This window comes from Falco punctatus (genome assembly GCF_963210335.1).
Source record: "Falco punctatus genome assembly, chromosome: 15".
Lineage (NCBI taxonomy): Eukaryota > Metazoa > Chordata > Aves > Falconiformes > Falconidae > Falco > Falco punctatus.
The window spans coordinates 6,553,882-6,578,455 of record NC_137595.1 but is presented as its reverse complement, the minus strand read 5'-3'; the positions used below and the strand labels follow the sequence as shown (position 1 = coordinate 6,578,455).

The 24,574-nt window shown below is 35.6% G+C and overlaps 1 long non-coding RNA gene across 1 annotated transcript in view; it reads left to right on the top strand.

Moving 5' to 3' along the window:
- The first annotated feature begins 421 nt into the window (after positions 1-421).
- Positions 422-24,574, top strand: part of LOC308053997 — a 133,081-nt gene continuing 108,928 nt past the window's right edge. The window contains exons 1-2 of the long non-coding RNA XR_013923901.1: positions 422-3,981; positions 23,049-23,175. This is a non-coding gene — a long non-coding RNA (uncharacterized lncRNA). The remainder of the gene's footprint in view (positions 3,982-23,048; positions 23,176-24,574) is intronic.

Here is a 24,574-nt window from a genome sequence, read left to right as displayed (position 1 = left end):
TAGTGTTGAAGAAGAAAGTTAACAATGTTGAAGTCTTTGTCCTAAGGAGGGGGGAAAGGGGGAGTGTGTGGAGAAAAAAGGATTTGTGGTGAGTGCTACCACAAGAGAAAACATGCAGTATTTAACTTAACCAAAAACAAGAAGGCGGCTGCTAAGTCACCCAGTAGTACATTCCCCAGCTCTTCATCCTAAAATTCTGTATCATTAGCACAGCCACTCTGCCACAGAAAATATACCACAATCATTCCACTCTCTTCTTGAGCTGTAATCTTTCTTCAAAACATCTTGTTTCTCTCCCTGATCAGTATCATCACTGCAGTCAGTTTTTACTCTCCTGCTTCTTCCTCCTTTTTGCAGTTTTAGCTGGAATCTAATTTTGGAGTTTAAAAAATACCCAAATTTATCTTCAGAGGAAGGCAGTCAAAGATTGTTTTGAGTACATGAGAATGTGGTAAATAAAAAAAAAAGAAAATCACAGGGTATATGGCTTATCTTAATAGGTATGAAAATAGGACAAGTATTAACTACTAAGCTATAATAATCAATTAAGAGCATTATTTGCATATGAGTAGACATTTCCTATTGACAAAATAACTTTCTAAAAAATACTCTGACTACTTAATAAATACGATTTATTTGCAAACCTAAATCCAGAGAAAATCCACTCACTGGTCAGATAATTCCAAGAAATAGTTGTTTGCTAAATCTTTATTTAATTTAAAACAATAATTTCCTGGTCTGTTAGAGGCAATAATTGTACATTCTATAGTGTTTCTGTAAATTAAGTCGCAAAAAGTTCATATCATATTTATGCAAAATGTTAGTGATTTGAATGTTTTTATTTATTTTTTAAAACATCCTTTATTAACCATTAAAGCAAAATTAAATTTCGTATTACAGTGATGAACAGTATCACAAATATTAATTTAAAGCACAGTTAATTCCGAACATTTCTATAAATGGATAAGATTACGGCTTCAGCAAGGTTAATTCTCTATGGCTACAGCTACATTTTGTTTTTAACCAGCTGTGAGATGGCTGTGCAACAGTTCACTTATTAGGCTATTAACTTTTCAATTTTAAGGCAACTTACACATTTTACCTGTACTTATTTATAGGAAGAGGAAAGTGACAGCTTCTCACGTATCATTTAAAAAGTTTTCATGTTGCATATGTTAGTGAGGTGATTATCTCGCTGGTCACAGCAGACCTATGGTTTAACTTTACTTACTATATCTACCTCTAATTTAAAACCTAAAGCACTGGAGCTAGATGAGATATATCATTATTAAATGACACATTAAAAGTATAGAGTCTACTTGTGTCAAGGCACCTTCTTCATTAAAAGGACTTACATGAATCCAGAAATAAACTGAATAATGGGTTTAATCTGAACAGTTCTTCAGTGATTTTAATTTATTCCAAGCCAGGCTCCCCCATTAGTTATGAATCAAAACATCAATATGCCTTTTAGGAAAATATTTTCCAATGTGTTACTTTGTTACAAACATTTTCCCTCTTTGAAACAATTAACTAATTTAGCTGAATTCTGGTTACACAATTTTCTGTATTTTGACGACTTAGTCTGTAATTCTAGATCACAACTAGGTTTATCTTATCCCGGTCGGTTTTTTACTTTCAGGTTTTAACAGAACCGTAAGAAAAGAGCATTCATGCCCCCTTCATGTTTTCTAGAAACAACATGTATAAAAAAATTGCACAGGATTACTTCAGAGGATGATGAAAAACAGTAAGTAGGAATACATCCTTTTTCTCGATTTGGGGCTTTTCACAGAGGAAAAACAAAACAAAACAAATGCGGATATATGAAGCAGCTAATATACGTGGTAATTACTTAATAATTAATTCTCTTTTTTTCCCCTTTGCTTTTAAAATACCAATCTGTAGACTTACCTAGTACAAGATGCAGTTATTAGCAACTGTTATCTAACCATTGCATCTAGCAGTAATTTCTCAATGTTGCTGGCAAACAAGAAGCCTACTGCCTTTTTATGTTTGTTTTCTTTTCATAAAATAATCCTAATGGTATCATACAGAACTTCTTGGGTTAGTACTTCCATTTTTTCACATTTTATGTATGAGGACACAACTACTCTATGTGAATAAAACCCAGTTATGTCTCATATTATGATAGTGAGTTTTCTTCCCGGCCTGAATGTACTGGAGATGATCTATACAGAGAGAGAAAAAATGTAATATTGCCACTAAATACTATGTCTCAGTTTTCAAACATACATTTAATATTACTCAAATGGGCTACTCTAACATTTTTATCAATATAGTAGATCTTTTTGATTTAGAATCAATTCCCAATAGTTACTGTGGATTTAAATAGAGTATTCAAGGTCTTATTAAAAGCTACTTAATTTTTACACTTTTCCATCATCTCCAGTATTTTATAAACCAATCACCTATGTACTAGCTGTATCTGACAGTGTAATTCAAAGAGCCTGTTCTATCACTGCCTGTGGTTCTGCAGAAGGCAACAGAAAAGATGTTTCTTCAGAACATGGCATTTTTTTCCCCTTTAAGGCTACTGGGGGATTCTGTTGCCTGTTACGTGCATCTCCGTACAGACTGATGGCTGAGTTGCAGAGTTTGTCATGCTGTGGTACGCTCCCCAAATTGTTTAGAAAATGTCTTTTGAAGTTGTTATAGTACAATTTAATTCTCAAACATAACTAAAGAGTTCAGTATAAACTCCTTTTATTTACTACTCCTTTTGTTTACTATATGGGTTCCCCTGAGCATATTCAGCACTAGAGACCTTTCTATTCATCTTGCTTTTTCTGCATCTTCACAGCTCTTAACAAAGACTAAATACCCTACTGCAGCCATTCTCCAGCAAACCCCTCACACATGCCTTGTAATTACCCAGGGCTGGTCAGTACAGGACAGACTAGAACTGGTTATTTAATGGTCAGACTGCTCTACATTGTAACTTTCCTATTTTGTTTATTTTGTCTACAGAGAACGCTGTATCATGGACAAATAGGGTTTATAATTTCTGTAAGTGATAGGAAGGCTTAGTAAAATAAGGATTTAACAGTACAGGGAATTAATAATTATCAGTGGAATAGTTTTAATATATCTCAATATAGCCCATACTGCAACAAGTACGTTTCTGAGTGGAATTAAACAAGTTTGTTTTCATGGAAATACACACATTTAAGGCATTAGTAGGTGCTAATGAAGAGCTTCCAGGCAGCTGGACAAAAATAGGTCTGATTAAAGCTAAAGATCATGTTAAGACATCTTTGTTCAAGTTGTTAGATAGAAGAATCTGGTAAAAACTCATGGAATTTTCACCCGTAGTACTTGCCTGTCCAGCATATTAATAATAGTTTCCCTTGCGAGAAAGGGATTGATTTTTCTTTTTTTTTTTTTTAACTGTTCTTGTTCTTGAGTGTAGCACATGTTGTTTATTGGTGGTATATACACTGTATGGATATATTACCATGGCCAGGTCTGCATCAAGTTTTTTTTCATAGCTATGCTAACTCCACTAAAGACCATTCTTGTGAAGAATGGTGGGACACACCTTAAAAGTGTGTCCTTTTACATGAGCTAACAGTGAGATTATTTAAACAGCTTCTTTAAAGGGAGGCAGGCTAGTTACATGATGCAATTATTTAGTAGGTAAACTAATAATATTTTATTATATCATTTCTTCATGGTACTTAAAGGATTTAGTTAAATATCTTGAGAAGCAGGTATTGCAACTTTGAGGAATGAGAAAAATTACCCTTAACAGGAATGTAATGGTTATACTCCCTATATTGGTTCTGTTTCACTTAATAATTGTGTGTAACTTACAAGAATCTGTAATAACTACCACTGAAGTAAACTGTATGTGTAGGTTTTCTGATGGAAGAACCTAGCTCTGAAATCTAATATGCTTTCTTGTCATCTGTTACAGTTCTAGGAAGATGGTATTGCACAAGGCTTATGGAAAACGAGGTATCTTCTCTTGTTCTATATTTTTGGTTTGTTCTGAATTAGTCTTCCTTTTGTGTCCACTTAGTCCTCTTTTTATAAATGAGTGAAGATGAAATGTGATAAGATAACAACACCAGTGAAAAGCAAGATTAACTCATGTTATATTGTACATGTGCAATTATATATTTTTAGTGGGAGGAGTAGCTGAACATGAGCTTGAGGCTCAGCCCAAGGAAATGTGATTCTTCACATGATAAGACACATTAGACTTCATTTAGTATAAGAGGAGGTGAGTTACGGTGACTAGTGGTATACATTTCCTTTTCTTTATCCACATGTAAAGTGTACTGTGCACCTTAGCAACCTTATGTGATGCAAAATTAGTAGATAAAAACTAAAATAATAGTTTTCTGCCAGATTAGTCTACTGAGCTAATTCGCGTCTGTAGTATCCTTGGCTCTGACATAAGGAATAGGGGACAAATGTGGCAGTGGAAGATTACCAGACTAAGAATAGTACTAAAATATGACATTGCAAATATAACAATACAAAATATAACAGTAAAACCAAATCCTCATTACTCTTACCTTTAACTCTCCACTTAAATTGCTCTAATACATTGGATGTGATAGTTTATACTTTGACAATTAGTAAGATTTTTATCCTTTCCCACATGACTTAGGGAAGAATACTTGTCCGCACTTAAGCTGCCACAATTCACAGCCATGTGTGTTAAGTTCAGTTGAAATTGTGCAGGAAGAGAAAGGTGTATAGGCTAGAGGCAAGTGAAGCTTCTCAGCCAGATCAGTGTATATTATTGCCCATTTCTGGGTCAGAATCCTTTGCATTGTGTTCTCTATTGAATCTTCACTGATGGGAGAATGAATACAAAGCTACCAAAACAAAACAGTCTCCTGCATACACCTCTCTGGAGGTACACGAGCACAAGCATGTGGCAGATGCTTGTTCCATTGCTTAATGCATTATAGGAAAGTGACACAATGCTGGAGTGATAAAGATAGTACAAGAACAGTAGAAGAATATAGGTTCAGTTGACAGGACTGATTACTATCCAGTTTTTAGAAAACCTATTTTTCTGACAATCTTACAATTTCAGAACAGAAATAGTACAGAAAAGTGTGATCAAGTTGTCCAGGGAGAAAACAGCAGGAAGAAAGGGTTAAAAGTCCAGAGGAAAGGGCTCTGTAATCTCTGCAGACAACTGGAGAGAAGTGAGACTATCCAAAAGAGTATGTGGAAGAGAATTGGAAGCTATAAGAGGAAGCTAAGAGAGGGTGATGAGGTAGCTGTGTAGTCAGCTGCTACAGGTGTCTAGTGGCACAAGAAAGGTCAGGGTTTCCCAGTTCAGGTATAAGGTCATTTCAGACTTCAGTGTAAGTGGTTTCACTGCAGCCTAAGGAAGGAGTAGAACTGACATGGAGCTCCACAATCGGGTTTCTGCTGGAATTTGTGGTTCTGTGGTCTAAATCATGCTTATTCCTTGGGGGAATTTGTCTTTTTAAACCCTCCAAGGACTTTTGAGCCTCCCAGTCCCTTATTAAGGAAATAGTTTTAGCAACCTGATGGCACTGAAGTATACATGGGTAGAGGACAGCTTATGTATAGGTAATCAGTTGAAGTCTTTGCTGTGAAGTTCTTGCTTTACTTCTTTTTTATGTATAGTTCTTACAGTTCTGGTAATGGAAATTTATTAGTTGGAAGTTGCTTCACATTTTATTTGAACTGTGGTTTCACTTTAAAAACTTACCAATGTTGTAAAAAGATTTTTTCTTTTTGTTTCTGCCTGTTACCCTTTCCTGTCTCCTAGTGCTCCCTTTTGTGTACAGCAAACATTCATGTGACTGTTGTTAAGTGGATTGCAAAAGTGATCTGGATTAAAATTTACCTTATTTAAAAATGGTTGGGTTTAACTTAGCTCAGTTTCTTGATCTTGCCTGTCATGTGGACTCAGAAATGCCTGCACTAGTACAAAAGGGAAGATAGGTAAAAGGGCAGTATAAAACCCCTTTGCCATTCAGCTGTCCCTTTCACGAATCCAGCTCCCTTCTCTTATCTGGCCCAACTGTGTTCATCTTGGTTCAAGCTGCTGAGGAAATTGCTAAATTCTGAGAAACAGCTGTGAGAAGGCCTGTAAAACTTGAGCCATGTGAGAAGAAGAAACAAAATTACAGTCTGGGGTAGGCTTTTTGGTGGTTTAAGGATTATAAAAGGAAAAATACCAGTGTGGAAATGAAATCCTAACTGAAAAGACTAAGGACTTAATTAAAGATAGCCACATAGCAATAGTAAGGCTGTATTGCTCCAGCCAATGAAAGCTAATTTTTATCTCCCAGGATTTTGCTTGTTTCGCCAGCAAGGATTCTTTGCATGTTTTGTTAGACTGGTGTGTATACTATTCTTAATGAAGTAACTTGTTAAATCCAACCTGTGTTTTATGTGTGTTAACTTCTAAATGACTGGTTTATATTCTTAAGCTGCGTACATATTTTGCTTGTGCAGTCTCTGTTCATGGCTGAAGGTGCCTAAGAAGTGACCCAAGCAGTGGTGGCAGTATATTTGAGTAGTACTATTGGCTTGTACTGAGTAATTACATAAAGGGATGTATTTTGACGCACTCAAATAGGAGGTATTAAGATACAGTGCCTCTAGTTTCATGACAACAGAAGAGCTTTACTGGATTAAATTCCTCTTAGAAAAATCAGTTTATATAGTGACAGGTGTTTTTGTTTATTTCAGGTCCTGTTTGTATCTTAATGTAGTATTGTAAATAAATTGATGTTTTAGGTCATCCTATAAGTTCTAAATGGCATTTGTGGGTTTTGTTAGTTATTTTCTGCACACCTGTTTAATGGACCTAATGTAGCTGTAAAACAATTTTCTTGAAAGCTTTTAAGTAATTTATAAAACATTAGAGTCTTTAGTATGACTCAACTTTCCCTTTTCATCCTTTGTGCTCTACCAATTTAATCTTAGTATAATTTACTAGTCATGGTTAGCCAGTTAAATTGACCCTTGACATTACTTCTCCAAAGTAAGTCTGCACTTGAACAAACCTATTTCTTTTCCTCTATCTCTAATAAATAAATACCTGTCCCAAGATAGTATCTATAGTGTAGAATCTGGTTGAAGCTTGTTGCAAGACTGGTAGTTGTACACTGAGCTAAAACTGAGTTAGTTTATAAGTATAGGAAAAATAGTAAGAGTTACCTTAGTAAGTTCAATTTCTGCCCTGAAACAGTCTAACATCATTGCAATCAAAGGAAGTTGTGATTGTCTGAAACTACTATGAAACAGTTTGGTGGTTTTTTTTTCTTTTCCCCAAAAAAAGATGAAAAAATATTGATAGTTTTCTAATCTCTAAAGGGTGCAGCGTAATGTTGATGTTACCATGTTAGTTCTTGAATGACATCTAGGTAGAGGAGTACATGTGACTACATATATTGAAAGCATATTGAAGTTTATTATTTAGGAATAGTGTCTTGATATTCTGCATAGTGGATATTAGAACATCATGGCGTCGCTGGATTGTATAAATCAAAATGGTTCTTGGATATTTTTTCTCCTAACAATACAAAAATAATTTCTTTTTGGAAGCTGATGAAACAAGCACTGGCTGTAATCATGTGGTAACAGGCTAAGGCAGAATAAGTATCTTGATGCACAGCAGTATCCAATGTTATCTTTGTCTTGCTAAAAAAAAAAAAAAAAAAAATTAGTCAGCATATTACCAATAGCAGTGATACTATCTTGCTTAGACTCTGAGCTGATTAGCCTTAGTTCTTTTGGCTCTCCTTAGTACTGAGGCACACCTAAACAAGCAAACACGTAGTAGAGTATGCTTAGGAGCTTCTACAATGCTTCCTTTGGAGTACTTCTTCCAGTGCATAATTTTTTTCTCTTTTAAAGTCTTGTTATATAGATTTGCTTTATGACAGAAAAACAACTCACTAAAATTAGGCTTCAGGGCACAGTACCCTTGTTCTTCTGTGTAGTTTTTGTGAGACCCATCATTTAAGTGAGATGAGTCACTGAATTACTTAATATAATTACATAGTCACTTGTTTATGGCTTTACAGACTAAAGTTAAAAATATATTAACCATGTGAATGTTTAGATAAGGGAGATGACGTAATCACAAAAAACACCCAGGTTTTAAAAACTGATACTTTTTAAGTTTGATAATTTGTCCTTTGGTTAATTGGGTGTCTCTGGCTTTACACTGTTGCACTCCCTGAGATCCTCAACAGTACTTTCCACAGACTTAAATAATAACTTTTTTTATTGTTATATGAGAGCTAATAAACTAAACATTCCACTGCTGCTAAATATAGCCACCAAGCTGCTTATGAGTCAGGACTCTGGCAGATAATTCTGCCTGCATATCAGTGAAAACTTTACTGGCTAGCTGTCATGTTCCTTATGTGAAAAAATGCTAACTTCTTGGATCTTATTTTTCACATTCTAAGTTCAAATTCCAGTAAGCAATGTTTTCACTGTTCACTGTAGTGAGCTTATGCTTGTAAAAAACTGGAGAAAACCCACAACTTCATCCTGCAATCGTTCTGGAGTGTAATACACAATAAACTCACAAATTTGCAGTGTTTTATCTATGGTCGATTAGCACTTAGGCTTTCAAATGTTCCTTAATCAAATTTCCATACAGGGCAGCAGTTAAGGGCAAGTTACTGGATGTGATATTCGAAAGCAGAACTATATAATTTTTGTAGCAGTTTTGATAGTCTTCGGATGTTGTTGCAGTTTTTTAGGTGAGAAAAGTGCACTGGAAACTCAAATTTGTAAATAAAGACGTATATAATATGAATATTAATTAACCACTTTCTAGTGATGAAATTAATTTGCCCTTATAACAGCAGTCTGGAAATAACTTTCCTGTCAGTTATTTGTATATCTTTTAGTATCTTTTTATCTTTCAGTATAATATATAAAATACAGAAGAGGCTGCTTGTCAGCAGCTAGTTAAAATTTAAATTTAATACCAGTTTTGAAAGGCAGGTATCTCATTAAGTATGTCCAATGCCTATACTTATGTCTGTATAAATATTTTTATATTTCAAGTAAACTAGTTTAATAAGAAGCTTGTTATATTCCCAGATTAGCAGATTAAGAGTACTCTGTGACTAAACAGTGGTACATTTGACTGAGCTAAAGGAAACAATCTTTGTTTTTTCATGACCAATTACTTGAACCTTGGGCTTTTACAATGTGACTGTCCTGATAGATAGGTTATATTAAGCAAATAATATTTTCATGGAAACAACAAGAAAATCAGAAGTGATTGTCATGTGTGTGGAAAGAAAAAAACACACCAAAAAAACCAAAACTGAGCCTAGAATACTATCTGGAAGATTAAAATGCCTACTTCAGTTCAGTTGAGCAGAATGCCAGAACTGGCCTTCCAGTGCCAAGATGAATGCTCTTATCACAGGAATGGCAGGTACCAGGTGCTTCATTCTGAAGACGGGAAAGCTTTTGTTGAAAGTGATGCATCCTCACCAAAGCATGTCATTACTAGTTTGCATATCCCCTGCTATTGTAGATACTGCTTGTATCGCTGTGCTTTGACTACTGCTCTTCCCAGTTCAAACTTCTGTTGACAATCTGTCAGCACCACTGATTAAACCCTGGCACAAAGAGGTCAGTACTTAGCAGAGCACTTCCTGTGCTTTGCCCTTACGCAGTCTGGAAAGTTTGTTATGTCCACACTTCTCTTCCCACCCTAAAGCAATAAGGCAGAACGTTTATAATCTTGTTCACTGACAATTCACGATTTTCTCTGTTTAGCTTCACATCTGTAAGTCAAATGCAGAATTCAATGCCTTTTGCTGTCAGCTTCTGCATGCTGTATTTACTAATTAAGTGTAGGAAACATAATGGTGTAACTATTGGAACTAGGAGAATACAGTAACTTAACATTAGTTTCTGGGCTTATATATTCTTATTTAGAACAGAAGCTAATGAGGTGTTAAAGTGATGCTCAGCAGTCAAGATCATGCTAATCTGGTTTTAGTGAAATGAACAGGAGAATTTTAGAGCTGCTTTTTTAAAACACAGTATCCTGTTCCGACAGTTGAACAAATGAATAGAGGAGTTTGATTCTCTAAAATGAAATTTGTTAAGTGCATTAATGGTTGCCTAAACACATTCCTATGTTAGCAGTTTCTTTTTCTATTTTGCATAAAAATATGGTTTAAAAAAATACGCAAAACTAGTTTGAAATGAAATGTCTAGTTCTAAAACATGTATGTTAATTATTAAAAACCTAAAACCTGTGTCAATTGGAGATTCATTTTGAAGAGAAAAGTGGTCCAGGCAGCTAGCATATATAAAATCTTTGGATATATATTTTTTTTTCTGTAGAAACATCTACAGAAACAACTATATTGTGCTTGTATGTAGTTCTTGGAAGTTGAGGTATGCTTCCAATGTAATGGCAATTGTTGTGAAGTTAGTATCATATGGTACAGGTGTTGAAGTTGTTTTGAATCTGCTTCATTGTGTTGTGCACCTCTTGGAAAAATAAGTCATAACCTTGGGAATTTTACTTCTGTGACAGTAACTGTTCATAGATGGCAGAAAGAAAACTAGTGGAGGTGCTGAGTTCATTCTGTCTTCAGTAGCATAGCTGGTGCTTTTATCGATGTTAGATGAATCCAAATTACATACTGCAATATACTGTCTAATGTAACTCTTAATCAGATGCCCAAGCTGTGTTAGAAATAATTTTTGTATTTAATATTTGTAAGTAATTGCATTTTTAATAAAATATTTATAAATGTCAATATTGAGGTATTGAATTTTCAATACCATTTGTCCATGCGTTGGCTTACTTCTGTAGCTCTGTAGATTTTGTTAATGAATTTGAGAGTTCTAAAGAATGGCAGCCTTTAGTTTAAAAATGCAACTTAAGATCTTCCAAGTATTTGTTCCACCTGGCTGATACTTTCTACCAATATACAGTGACTTCCAGATGCTTAGAAAAAAATTAAGGTTTTAATGAGTCATTATTGGCTTAAAGATTCCCTGCCAGAACATTTGCTTTGTAGGAGGAACTATATAATCTATACAGAGAGCACTTAGTCATATTACATCACCTTTTTTTACAAGCTTGCTTTATTTTTGGCACTCTTTTCTATGAGTGGAATGGTTTATACCCAGAATTGTGCTATTCACACTGTGGAGGGAAGAAAAACTAGGCAGACCAAAGAGACAGAAGTTAAAATTGCAGAACACAGGTATACTTTTTGAATGCACAGTCAGTTCAAAGGAGAAAATTCTAATGTACTTCTGAAGCAGGAAGGAAAAGAATTTCATAAATGTATGGTCAAAGAACAGACCTTCACTGGCCCGAGCTCATGCCAAAAAAACTCAGGTTTTCTCAGCTGCTAGCTGAGAGCAAAATAGCATACATACAAAGAGCCTTAGACAAGGATGCTGTTTAAAAGGGGGAGGGGGGAGGGAGAGAAATGCCCATTTCAAAAAGTTGACTGCATTTTAATCTGAGATATGTTTAAAATCCCTGCATTTTTAACATAATATAGAGCAGAAAATTAGAAAAGTGGTGAAAACTTGGGATTTTGGGAGTTTAAAGGCTGCGTGATTTACTTACCAAAGATAATTAGGTGAAATTAATTAAGAACAGAAATTACTACTCCTTCCCTTTTAAGTTTTGATGTCCAGTGGATTGGAGAGGGGAAATTCTGGGTTGTTGTTTGCATTTCTGCATTTTAAATGAAATTAAAATGTATTAAAACTCTTGGTTGGCGTGGTTGCTTTTCTTAAAACAGAAATTTGTTAACTAGTGGCAATTTATTTTTTTTTTTTTTTTAATTACACGTGAAGCTACTGGGAACAATAAAATAATGGCTTTCATTAATTCTGTTATTAAATGATCTTTTATTGTTGACTGCAAGTGGTATTCAGTTGCATAAGATATTATTTTGGCTTGTCTGTACTTAAAACTTGACTAAACTTAATGTTCAACTCATAGCACTAAATTACATGCCTGTACAAAGTAAAGAAACCTGAGACACTAAACGGCTAGTTCATTTAAGAATCTCTTAGTTATCTAGTAAATGGAACATTGTTCCTATATCCTCAGTTTATCCTAGAACTACAAGCAGTTTCCAAGGGCAGACAGTTCTAAGAAAAATTGTGTGCTTGCTTTCAACATACTACTGCAACATTGACTGTTCCAGTACTTGTTTTTTCTGCGCAGTTCATAGCCAGTAGCCATGAGTAAGCTAACTTGCCCTGAGTCATATGACAATAAGAAATATTTTACCAATGTATTGGTATCTTGTTTCAGAGGTGGTGTTTGGGGTTTTTTCCTCAGAATTTACTCTTGTCTGAGATACAGTGACCTGTTTCTTTCAAGGGCTATTTAAATTTCTCCAGTGTGGAGTAAAAGCTTATTTCACTTCAGAAATAGGTGTGTGCTGACTCATCATTGAGGCAGTGCTGTTCCATCCTTTAGATCTGTTTGTTATATCATGTGCCTAGTTCACAGATGCTGCATAGCTTTCTGAACAGTGATGAAAGGTGAGGGAAGGAGTAGCACAAGAATGGGAAATAATAATCTTGGAAGATTTAGGGATCCTGGGAGTATGGGGGCTCCCCATCCACCCTTTGCTTTTTACAAAAGATTATATACCTAACCAATGCCCGACTGCAGCTCCATTTTACAGGCTTAGACCTTCTGCAGTTTTTGGCTGCTCCTAGTACTCCCCATTTACAATTAATTAAGAAATTAACTGTATTCTGTCTTTAGTGAAGCCAGTTCTCTCATGAAATGGCAACAGCAACGTAGAGATTTCATATAACTGGCACACCAAATGCATTGGACTAGTGTCACACTAATTACAGCATCATGGTAAGTGGAGACAAATGAGATACCTTGGGGAGAAAAGCAAAGTTTGAATGACAGGATCAACCTATGTGAACAATAAAGGACAAGTATTTATACATAGAGAAAGCATATGGATTTTACATAACAGTTTTCGTAGGTTTTGTTGTAGGCTTTTTGTTTGTATTTTTACTTGCAATTGAGTATATCAGTATGTGAAAACAAGTTCTTTCTCAGTAGACAAACTTAAGCTCTTGTTAGTTACATTATGGATAATATGACCACACAGTTTGCAGAAAACAGGAAACAGCTTTTTGTCATACTTCCTTTTGGGGAAAACACTTCATCATGACACTATTCAAAATTAAACTAATTTTTCAGCTCTGGCAGATGCCCAGTGTAGCACACTGAAGAAAGCGGGCACAAGCAAATCAGTTTTGGTTGCTAGAATGGCAAGGCATTTTTTTTTCTCCCCCATCAGAATAATTGACCAATTATTCGGTTTCTCCTTGTACATGTACAGGAACTAAAAGGAAGCTTTCTGTAGCAGCAGTGATCTTTCTACAAATGTAAGAATTGCTTTATACCAGATCTTGGGTAATGATGTGCTACGAGAAAAGGTTAAGTGCTTTGTTTGCTGCAGAGTCAGTTAAGTTCTTCGGAGTTTTTTTGGATTTTTTTTGAATAAAAAAGTAAATCTAAATAATTTAATAAAATTGTGGATCTTTAAGCAGCAAAATAAATGTGTCATTGAGCATAAAGTTAATTTAAAGCATTGAAATGACTCTTCTATAGAATATTCCACTTCAAACAGTGTTTTCCAGTAGGTAGACAACTATAAGTTCATGGAATGCTTCTTAAAAGAAACCTAGGTTTCTGCAGTCAGTCAATGCATTTTTTTGCCCTGTAGGGTCTGTGCTTCAATTTGAAATGTTTTAGATAGCAAATACTTCTGGCTGAGTGCCTTTGACTCAGACTTAATGTGTTTGCTGCAGATACATGGTAAGAAACAGTCTGTATGATCTCAATGGCAATTTCAGATTTCTATCTGATCCAACTTGTGCATCTATATAAAAAGTCAAGGATATTGTTTTAACTTGCATTGGCAGCAGTGGTATAGCAATGATTAGCAGTAACAGGTTTCCTTTGTCAGTCTTGTATGTAGCTACAAATTGAGTAGTGAGTGAAAGGGAGTTAGCCAGCATTTACTGAAAATATCATTTAAACACTTGGTGATGACTAGTATGTTAATTAAAACTTGACTGAATGCAGCTAATGATGACTCTCTGTTTCTGGAGCTAAAATGCAGACTAGTTTGGCTTACTATAAAGACTCCAAAATAGATGTTAAAGGGAGCTGCACTAGGCCTGTTTTATCTGTGGAATTCCTAAAGAACTCATTTGGTGGGGGTGAAGGAGAATGCATAGATTCTAGGAGAGATTTTGAAAATCTAATAGTATTTATAAAAACAAAATTCTAACAATACAATATTCAACAAATGGAAAAGAGCAATGCTGTCATTGTTAGGAAATATGCATAGGTATTTCATTTTTTGTTTGATTATGATTATTAAGAACACTCTCCTTAATTTCATTCCTTTTCACATCAAGACAGAACAAATACTTTGCTTTGCTTTGGAAAAAAAGAGTGTATGCATGCTTCTTTCTACATTGGCTTTTTTGCAGATAAGGCTTTTACTTTCCAGACCTCATTAAGCAGTCAGTTGAGCAGGCTAAATGCATGTTCCAAGTGGTAATGGATACTTATTCCATGTAAGTACAACAAGATTATGAGATACTGGAATGCTGAGCACTTAACTGGCACAGTAGCATTTATATTACAAATAAATGCACCAAGTAAATAATTCAGGCATTTATGACAGTAACATGATCTCTGTTAATACGGTAGATCTGGTTTAGTAGATAAGGGGTTTTGTTTTCTGTTTTGAGCCCTGTGTCTTCCTTCTATGTATTTGAAAGGATCTTATCCTTTTTTGAATGTAAGTGCCTTGTTTTAAGGCATTTCAGTCTGAATGCAATATGACTAGACAGAAAGCTTCCAAAAAAGTATGGTTGTGAAAACCAGGTTGCATTAAGTTAACCCAGTTTACGCACATGCTATGTTCTTACTTTGTTTTGTAACATTCTAGGTTGTTGTTACAATGCTTAGATAATATTGCAAATCTTTCCTTGATTTCTGCAAGCTGTAGATTACATTTACTGAAATCTAAATAAATTCAGATTCAAATAATTCATGCTTTGAGGGTTTTGAAAGATCATAAAAATAAAAACAAAACTAAGGCTGTAAAAGGATAATTAATCTTATGACCATCAGAATTCATGAAGCCTGACTTCCTTAACTGTCTTGCTCTAGTTCTCACATCTAAGGTATAAACTCTGAAATTATTCTAGCAGATGAAGCACTTGCCTCTTTCCCATGCAGGTTCTCTGGTGTATAAGGGATAAATTTATGCTGGTGCTTTTTCCTTTCAATAGAGTGTTTACTATGGATCTCTTCTCTATCCTGTTGACTGCCTTCAATGATCTTGTAAAAGCTATCTTCTGACATCTCTTTGTGTAATTTTCTTAAAATGGGGATTGTAAAAAAAAAATAATAAAAGAACACAAGTTCTTTATCTTTATAGCACTAGTAGTTAAAAAACTTTGGGAAGAAGTTCTTGCCGATTAAGTGTTTAGTTCCAAGTAAGTTCTTCCACTGTTTCCCAATGTTGCAGCCAAAAATTGGTGGTATGGTTGCTGGTTTCCCCAACAGACTCACTTTCTGGCTATACAGTGTGTAGTTTGTTTGCCAAACTGCAGTTGGCAGCCATGGGAAAACATTTCTTTGCTATCTCAAAAATGATGAGGACATAGAAAGAAAGATATGTAGAACTGCTCAGAGATCAACCATGAATGTTTGACCAGCGTGGATGTTTTAACTGGTAAACCATATGTGACAAAAAATATCCCGAAATACAAAGGCATAATGGCACATAACAAGCGGGTAGGTTCATCTGTATTACATAATGCATTGAGCAGTGAGGGAATTCCATGTTACATGAAGACAAAGGGGATCAACTCTCTAGTACTTCAGTGTTGCCATGAGGTACTGTCCCATTTGGTGCTGTGCACTGATTTCTAAAAGGGGAGAAAGAGTGACCTGCATGGGTCTAATACATGAAAATGAGAATTGCTATGCTAGATGAATCCCTGAACCATATTGCCCAGATATTTTTATTTATTTACAACAATTAACTTGCATAACAATAAAAATATTGGCAGTTATGCATGAAAATGATTTCCTATCTGCTCAGGATTTGAATACTTTTCACTGTCTTTGAAACTGTTAAGTAGTCACATGATGAAAACTAAAACCTACTTACTCAAAGCTAGTTGTACAGATAAGAATGTAACTATGTCTTCTGAAGAACAAGGTTGGTTTGTGATGTTTTTTCTACTACATGCGAAAATAAGGTTGTCTATCCATTGCCTCTTAGAATAAGATGGAAAGAAACAAGGATGGATTTTGCTACTGAGAAAGTGTATACCTTGACAGTTAATTCTGTGGAAAAAAGTATGTTGTAGAACAGATGCTGTATAAATGCTTCAGTTATGTTTTTCAGTAGTGAACAGCCAAACTAATGAAGTTATTGCAGGGTCTTTCATGTGATTTCTGGAGTAGTGATCAGTATCTGTTTTGTAGGCAATAGTTTCAGAGATGTTTAAAGCTACAATGAATAAGATTGCCTTCTTGATTGGCTACTCCAAATATGAGCTATTACCATTGACAGAAACTGGATAACATATGATGTCTGCTTAAATGATTTGTTGCACTTGTGGGCTAGCTTATTTTGTTTGAAATAATTTCTTTTCCTCCCTTTCTGATTAAATAATTTCTAATGTTAGCTTGTATTTCCATGTATGTTTATAGGATAAAATTACTTTAATGGCATGGAAAAAGGGGAAAATTGAAAAAAAATATAAAAATTAACATTTATGATTGCACTCAGTCATTGGATCACTAACTTGAATTGGTTATAGTGGATGATTTATACTTATGTATCATGCATTTTTAGTTTGCACTAGAAAAAAGTGCTGTGATTTTCTAAAACAGTTCTCTCAGCCATATGGAAATATACATTGCAAATTCAGTGCAACAGAGTAATCCCTTGGTACGGAGCAACCAATTACATTAAGCAACCACAATTAAATATGCTTGTATCTCCTAGAAGGCAGCTTTATATCTAACTTCAAGTAGTAAATAAAAATAATTTTGTAGTTATGAACTGTGGATTACTTATCAGAGTGTTAATATATACATTTTTTCCTTAAGTTTACCAAGGACAATGGTCATAGAATCATAGAATGGTTCAGGTTGGAAAGGACATTAAAGATCACCCACCTCCACCCCCCCGCCATGGGCAGGGACACCTCCCACTAGACCAGGTTGCCCCAAGCCCCGTCCAGCCTGGCCTTGAGCACTGCCAGGGATGGGGCACCCACAGCTGCTCTGGACAGCCTGCACCAGAGTCTCACCATCCTCACAGGGAAGAATTTCTTCCTAATATCTAATCTAAGCCTACCTTCTTCTAGTTTAAGACCATTACCCTTTGTCCTGTCACAACAGGCCCTATTAACAAGTCTGTCCCCATCTTTCTTGTCAGCCCCTTTAGGTACTGGATGGCCACTATATGGTCTCCCTGCCACCTTCTTTTCTCCAGGCTGAACAACCCCAACTCTCTCAGCCTGTCTTCATAGGAGAGGTGCTTCAGCCCCCTGATCATCTTTGTGGCCTCCTCTGGACTTACTCCAACAGGTCCATGCCCCTCTTATGCTGGGGACTCCAGAGCTGAATGCAGCACTGCAGGTGGGGTCTCATGAGAATGGAGTAGAGGGGGAGAATCACCTTCCTCGACTCGCTGGCCACACTTCCTTGGTTGATGCCCAGATGGTGATACAGCTGTGTCTGCTTCTGGTGGAAGATAACTAGGACTTAGAATCAGTGTTAAGACATCTTAACCATTATCTTACACATAAACCAGCTTAGCTTCTGAACTTCAAGTATTGCTGGATACTGGAGAAAGACACGCTTGCCCTGCTGCCCCTCTTTCCCCCTCCCAGGGCTGGAACAAGTGCCACAGTTGTGACAGCTAGATACAAGGTAATTCTTCAGAGATGGGAGAAAGGAGCAGTGTAAACAGCTGATTTTAGCACAGGTCAAGGCTGAGTCTTAAATAGGCTGCTAAAGTGGCTCCTGTAAACCAAAACAACTTCTCAAACATTCTAATACTTCGGCTGGCTCTGCTGTCTAGCATGTTAGCTGTTCTTTCCTTGACCATAGTTTCTTTTTGGAGATTTGACAAGTTACAGGCTACAGCCCTACCATTTTAATTCTGTTCAGATGAAAAACAATTCACAGCTGAGTGTTTGCTAATTATTTCCACTCAGCTTTGTTGCATGCCAGACATTTCAGTTATATTTAATGTTATTACTTGTTGCTCTGGTAATAAACTATACATGGAAATGGGACATCATCACTGTACACTAGTAATTCTGTGAAATAACATTTTGAATGAACCTACCTTTTCATGAGCATGCTGAAAGAAATGTTTCCAGGGTCTTACAGTATTTTTACTAGACTGTAAAATAGAGTGAAATAAATATACTTTAAATAAAAAAAAATTCTGAGAAAAATTCAGGTGTTTCCTAACAAGAGGCAATAATGTGGTAGCAAATGTTAGTGAAGTAAATAATTTCAGAAAGAGATGCTTTCTATGAAATTACCTAAATATGATTAAATGATTAACATGATTTCATAATCAGTTTAAGTGGTCTTTTGTTTTTTCATGTCAAACTCTTGCTAGTGATGTTAATTTTGTTCTTTGTTTTGTGGGTTTGGTTTTTTTTAACATAGACACTCCAACACCTGTCATCAAGACTTAAATGTAGACTTCAGTGACTAATGTTTTATGAATTTACCCTTATCATCTACCACTTTTATGCTAATTGCATTTGGGTTCTATTTTGTGCTGTGAAACTTTACTGTGAAGCCCTACTAGAAACTGTATATAGTTGTATATAAGAAATACTCTTTTCCAGCATGTAATAGAGTCATAATGTAATCAGATGAAGAAACACTTTATTTATTTATTTATTTATTAAGGACACAGTGGAAATGAGTCACAAATTTATGGTATGGGACACTATTGCCTCTTCAGGTGTTTGAACAGTCAACAAGGTAATCAAATAGGAAGCTGAAACTGCAAAAAAACTTCCTAGAAATGGTCTCTGACACTTGGGAGACTGCAAAGCCATTATAGTTAAAAATATGTGTCACTAGCCTGTAGTAGTACACAGAATGTATAGTTTTGGACAGGTTGTGTATCTCTGAAGGAAGGTACATGTGGATAACAAAAACATCTTTGTATTGAAGAGAGAGGAGTGTGTTCATGTTTTATCCACATTTATCCTCTACACAGAGAAAGAACATTGATTTCTGTTGAAGGCATTCTGGATTTGATCTTTATCAGCACAAAATGAAAGTCCAGGTTCCTACACATTTCTAAGAAGCTGGTTTTGGAAATAGGCACATGAGTAAGACGGAGGTCTGCAGTGCTGAAATGAGCTGGCAGTACAAGCTGTGTGGGGACAGTGCTAAACACTGACAGCTTTTCTAAATGACAGGTAGACAGTTTTGTAGTCATCAGCTGCATCGCCTTTCATACAGTTCCTCTTTCTTTGTATTTTAAGACTTTTACAAATTCTTCCACTACGTAGTGTTGTTGATGTGTTTGAATATATAATCCAGGCAGGGTAGAAACAAGACTGTTGAGGCCTAACTTGAAGATGGAAGTAGATCTGTTGAGTTGCTTATCTCTAGTCCATCCCAGCTGCATGCTGCCATAATTCCTCTTAATAATGGATGGTTTCTTTATGTTATGAAGTGCCTATGGGCAAAATAAAGGTCTTGGTGTGTGCTTAGATAGTCTCTTCTCAAAAGATCTCAAATTTGAGTGTGTAAAAGAAAGTTAGTCTTAGAAAGCAGAGGTGACTTATAGGCTATAATCATACAAATGCTGGTTATTGTGGTGACAGTGAATCCTAGATATAGGAATACCTTGGTCATGACACTAGGTAGTTCTCTATTAAACTTTGACTTGGGTCCAGACTCACTTGTGTAAGTGAAATCAGTGTTTCTACAAAGCACCAGAGCCCTCTGTAGCACAGAACAGCATAAAAAAATAGAGAATAGCATGAATTGGGAAGTTTGCATAAAATACTGTATTTTGTCGTGATTTTCATGCCTCACCCTCAAGTTTTCCACAGTTTTTAAAGTCCAGACCATGGAACTTTCTAAACTTTCCAGGAATATAAAATTACATAACAAATGAGTGTGTATGTGTGTTTATGTCTATAAATCCAGCACATATTTTTGTAAGTCTCAGTCTGCCATTATGGATATTAGTAGCATCAAACCACCCTACTGTTTCCTGAACCTGCAGAGAGGATATGAGGGCTAACACTGATTGATGGATAACATTGTGATTTATGTCCTCTGGAGCTTCGTTAGATAGGAAGTGATGGTGAAACAGGAAACAGGCATTGTATGAAAACATCCATAAGTATGTAACTAGAGGAAAGAGCTGCAAAAATAATTTATGAAAGATACTGCTGCATACTTTTGTATAAAAATAGATTTATTATTGGGCACAGCTGGATACTGTGATTGTTCGTAATAATGCAAAAGACTAATTTGATCTAAACCTGACTTTTTAATTTAACTTAAGGACTCAGGGGAGGAAGAAAATGAACTTGCGGATACTGACAAAAGTAGCAGTGTTTTGGTGTAATCAGGGCCAAAGAAAGATATTGAAATTAATAGTTGTTCAGACTTATTTAAGCATATTGTTTTCTCTGGTATTCACAAGCTCATACATGCTTAATGCTAGTCCTGTAGAGTAAGTATGAAGACGTTTTGCACTATGGTTAAATCTAATCAAGAAAATGTGCCAAAAGAGTTGCATAGTTGTATTTTGTGTCGAAGAATTAACTGAACTTGACCTAATCAAAATGATGACATGAAGTTTGAGTACCTTTTCCTTTTTTTTTTTTTTTTTTTTTCTCTTTTCTCCCTCTTCCTCTTTTTTTCATGACTGATGAAGAACACATGAATATATTTATCTGAATACTGGAAAAGACTTCATAACATACTTAATCTTGATCACCTTTTTGACTTCTCTAAAGAGCAGTAGTACTGTATTATGAAGCTATTTAGTATGTCAAAATTGCTGGTAATTCTTAAGAAGTCAAGATTGATTCTAACTTGCCTGGTACGGTAGGCTTTGAAAGCTACAGTTACATTGCACTAACCTGAGTTTGTGTGAAAAAAAATTCTGTCTTTAGCTATAAAGTTTATCCTCCTTACTATTTGGCTATACAAAATATAATAGAACAGTTTGAGGCTGTTCTAGCATAAAATTCTGTAAGAGAAAGGTCCCACTGAAGTACATGAGAAGTCTGAAAGGTGACTGTTGTGGGGGTTTTTTGCCATCCAGTCTTGGACTAGTATGGCCAGTAAGGAATGTTTATGCTGTATGGATGTAATTCTTTTCCACTCTTTCCTCCATGTTTCCACACCATTCCAGGTGTTTGCAGTAGAGCACATGCTTAAAACGTGTTCAGACTTAAGTGAAAATTGTGTGCTTTACAATAGTTCCAGAGGTGTCAGTATCATGCTTGTAATCACAAACCGCCCTTAAAGAAGGAGTTCATAGTGTTATGTAAGGGTTGACTAGTATATTAAGTTGTGGTGAATTTAAGGACAGTAGATCCCCTTTGAATTTGAAGGGGAAAGAAACCCAACTAAGAATAAAGACACTTGGTGTATTAATTCTTCACCGTGTTTTTTAGTAAAACTAGCCATTTGGTTGTGAGCTGTTTTCTCATTCGATGTTAATCTAGCCACGTATTCCTCTCCCCCAATTTTGAAGCAATTTATTTTAAGTTTTGCATAGATGTGAGTTTATGGGATGATTTTGGCATCATCATCAGAGATTAGGTTAGCTGTTTCCCCTGATCTACTAATTTGTATAACTTTGTCACAACAAGATTTGTCCTGCAGTTCTATAAGTTTGGGTACTGAAAACAGCTATCTGTCATTACTGGAATTTGACTGCAGTTGCATTTGAAATTATTTCTGGGTTTGTGGTTCAGCTGAATTTTCCAAGTTTTTTAGAACTCAGAAAAATATGTATATGTGCTAACCAGTATTTCTGTTTGGTTGTGGGTTTTTTTTAATTATGATTTTATTTTTTGTTCACTGTGGCTCACTTAGACATACGTAATAACAAAAGTATTTTTTAATTGCAATTCCTTAACTAAATTCAATCACAGATATGTGACCTTACTGGGCTACAAGCGATCTGTGATTAGATGTTGAGAATGCTTATTGTGCTTGCACTTTTTTCCCAAATTTTAAAACAGTACTAAGAATCAGCAAAAATGCACAGAACTATCTGTATACTGGTATCTGTTAGTGTAACAGTTTACTAAGTAGCCTTAAGTAATAGTATGATTAATGTAACACTGAAGTTTTGCACACTGTAAGGAAAAAATGCTTTTTGAAGCTTTCCCACTCAAGCTTTCTGATATAATTAATCATACCTAAGTCCAGATAAGTGGAATTGTTTTGTTTTGTTTCCTTTCAGAAAGGATGGCACATTGAAGGCTTAAGCTTTCAGGTATTGAACTTAAGTATCTAGGATTCATGTCTTCATTATTGTTCTAAGGAATGACTCGGTCATCATTGGAAAGCAATGCTTCCACATAAAAGAAAACCATCCACAGAGATACTGCTCTGTTTAATGTACTGTTTTCATTGGGCTGCACTTGATTATGCTCATGTTAACAGAGTTAATGTACAGAAATTTTTTTTCCATGATTTCCAGAGGCTTGTACATTCCAACATAGAAAGTGTTGGGGTAGAGAGCAAGATGTACTTGTGCTGCATGATTTCTTTGTCTAATTACTGTGAAAAGAATAAAACAAGTAGTTAAGTGAAGCCAAGTCATTTGAATATCTGATGCAACAAATACTGGTTTCTGTATGGAGTGTGAGGAGATACTCTTACCTCAGATATTAGCAAATATACCTGTTTATTGTCCAAGTTCTTATAACTCTTCTTCATATTCTTCCTAATGACATAGGGGCTGAGTGGAATCTTTAAAGAAATAGTTTCAAGGATGTCACTCACAGTGATGCATGAGAAGAGACTGCGGACTCTTCAGCTTACAATACTTGAAGGTTTGCGATGGGGATAGTGTTGATATCTCAGTAAGTAAATTGGTGAATAGATTAAATGTGGTCACTGGGGAATAGAACATCCTCAGATACATATATCCATTTTGAATTTTGAAATACAGCTTTTCTTCCTTGGGCAATTAGACAGAACAAATAGCCCATTAAAACTCTTGGGGAAACTGCTGCTAAAACAACAAGCAGTTTGCATGGATGTTAGCCTTATTTAAAATCCAAGTAGTGACAATAAAATGAATGAGAATTGAACCAAAGCTGATATGGTGCATTTAACTAGAGCTGATAAATTCATTCCTAAGCAGCTGAGAATAGATGCATTTTGATACAAATGTTAGTTGGGTGTTCCTGGTCAATGGCAGGCTAAAGTTTGCTAGCCAAATTTGTTGTTAGAAGGAATGAATGCTAGGAAAAGCTTTCTCCTACCCCCTCTCTACTGTTCTTCTCCTCATTGCCCCTCTATTCTCAATTTAAAAAATCAAATTCATAGAAGTTGCTAAGGCGATATTGTAATGAGAAACAGTGTTTAGCCCATACCTAAAATCATTAAGCCTGCCTGAAAATAATGTGCTTCCTTTACAGACTGAAAAGGTTAAGGCATAGCTACAGTGAACTAAATGTTGTTTACAACTGAGCACCACAGAAATCCTTATTTAATAAATACACTGATAGAGACAGAGGGAAGAGTCCAGTAACTTGTTCGAGCAACTTCAGAGAAAAGACTAGGGAGGACTAAATCATCCCTTATTCAGTGCTTCCTCTGACTTACTGCCATTTTAAAGTTCTTTTAATGAAACTTTTCTGAAGAATACTTCCAAAATGGACTCAGATGTACAATTTTATGAACTAGTGATAAATTCTTCATGTTGGTGGCTAAAGTTTTATTAATTTAAATGTAGTTCTTGTTTGTCGGGTGTAAGCTAACAAATGACTGTGGATTGTCAGGGGAGGTAGGGGGAGAAATCATTGGGACAAAGCATTTCTAGATGTAAAAAAAAAAAAAAAATATAGAGAACAATTAATGACCATTTAAGCTTTCACATATACCAGAAACAATTCTAGCTTGAGTGGTCATATTCAGGTCATGTCTGTCATCACAGTCCAAGGCAGAATTACATTTGGACTTGTATAGTCACTGAAGTGTGATTCACTTAACCAGGTCTTGTTTGTTACTGAAGGTTTCCAGCCAGTTGTTGGCAGTATGACCTCTAAAAATACTGTTTGTAGACTGTCTATTAGCAGAGCAATAAAGAAAGGCTGACCTGTCTGATATGTGAAGTTGGTTAGAAATCAGGTGTAGGGAAAGTTGGAGATAAATTTGTCTCCCCTTGCTGCTCTTGAGCCCTGAAAAAGGCAGGCACGTAGAATAAATGCCTATTGCAAGCGGTAGATTGTGCAGGCACTTTTATTTGAAGGAAAA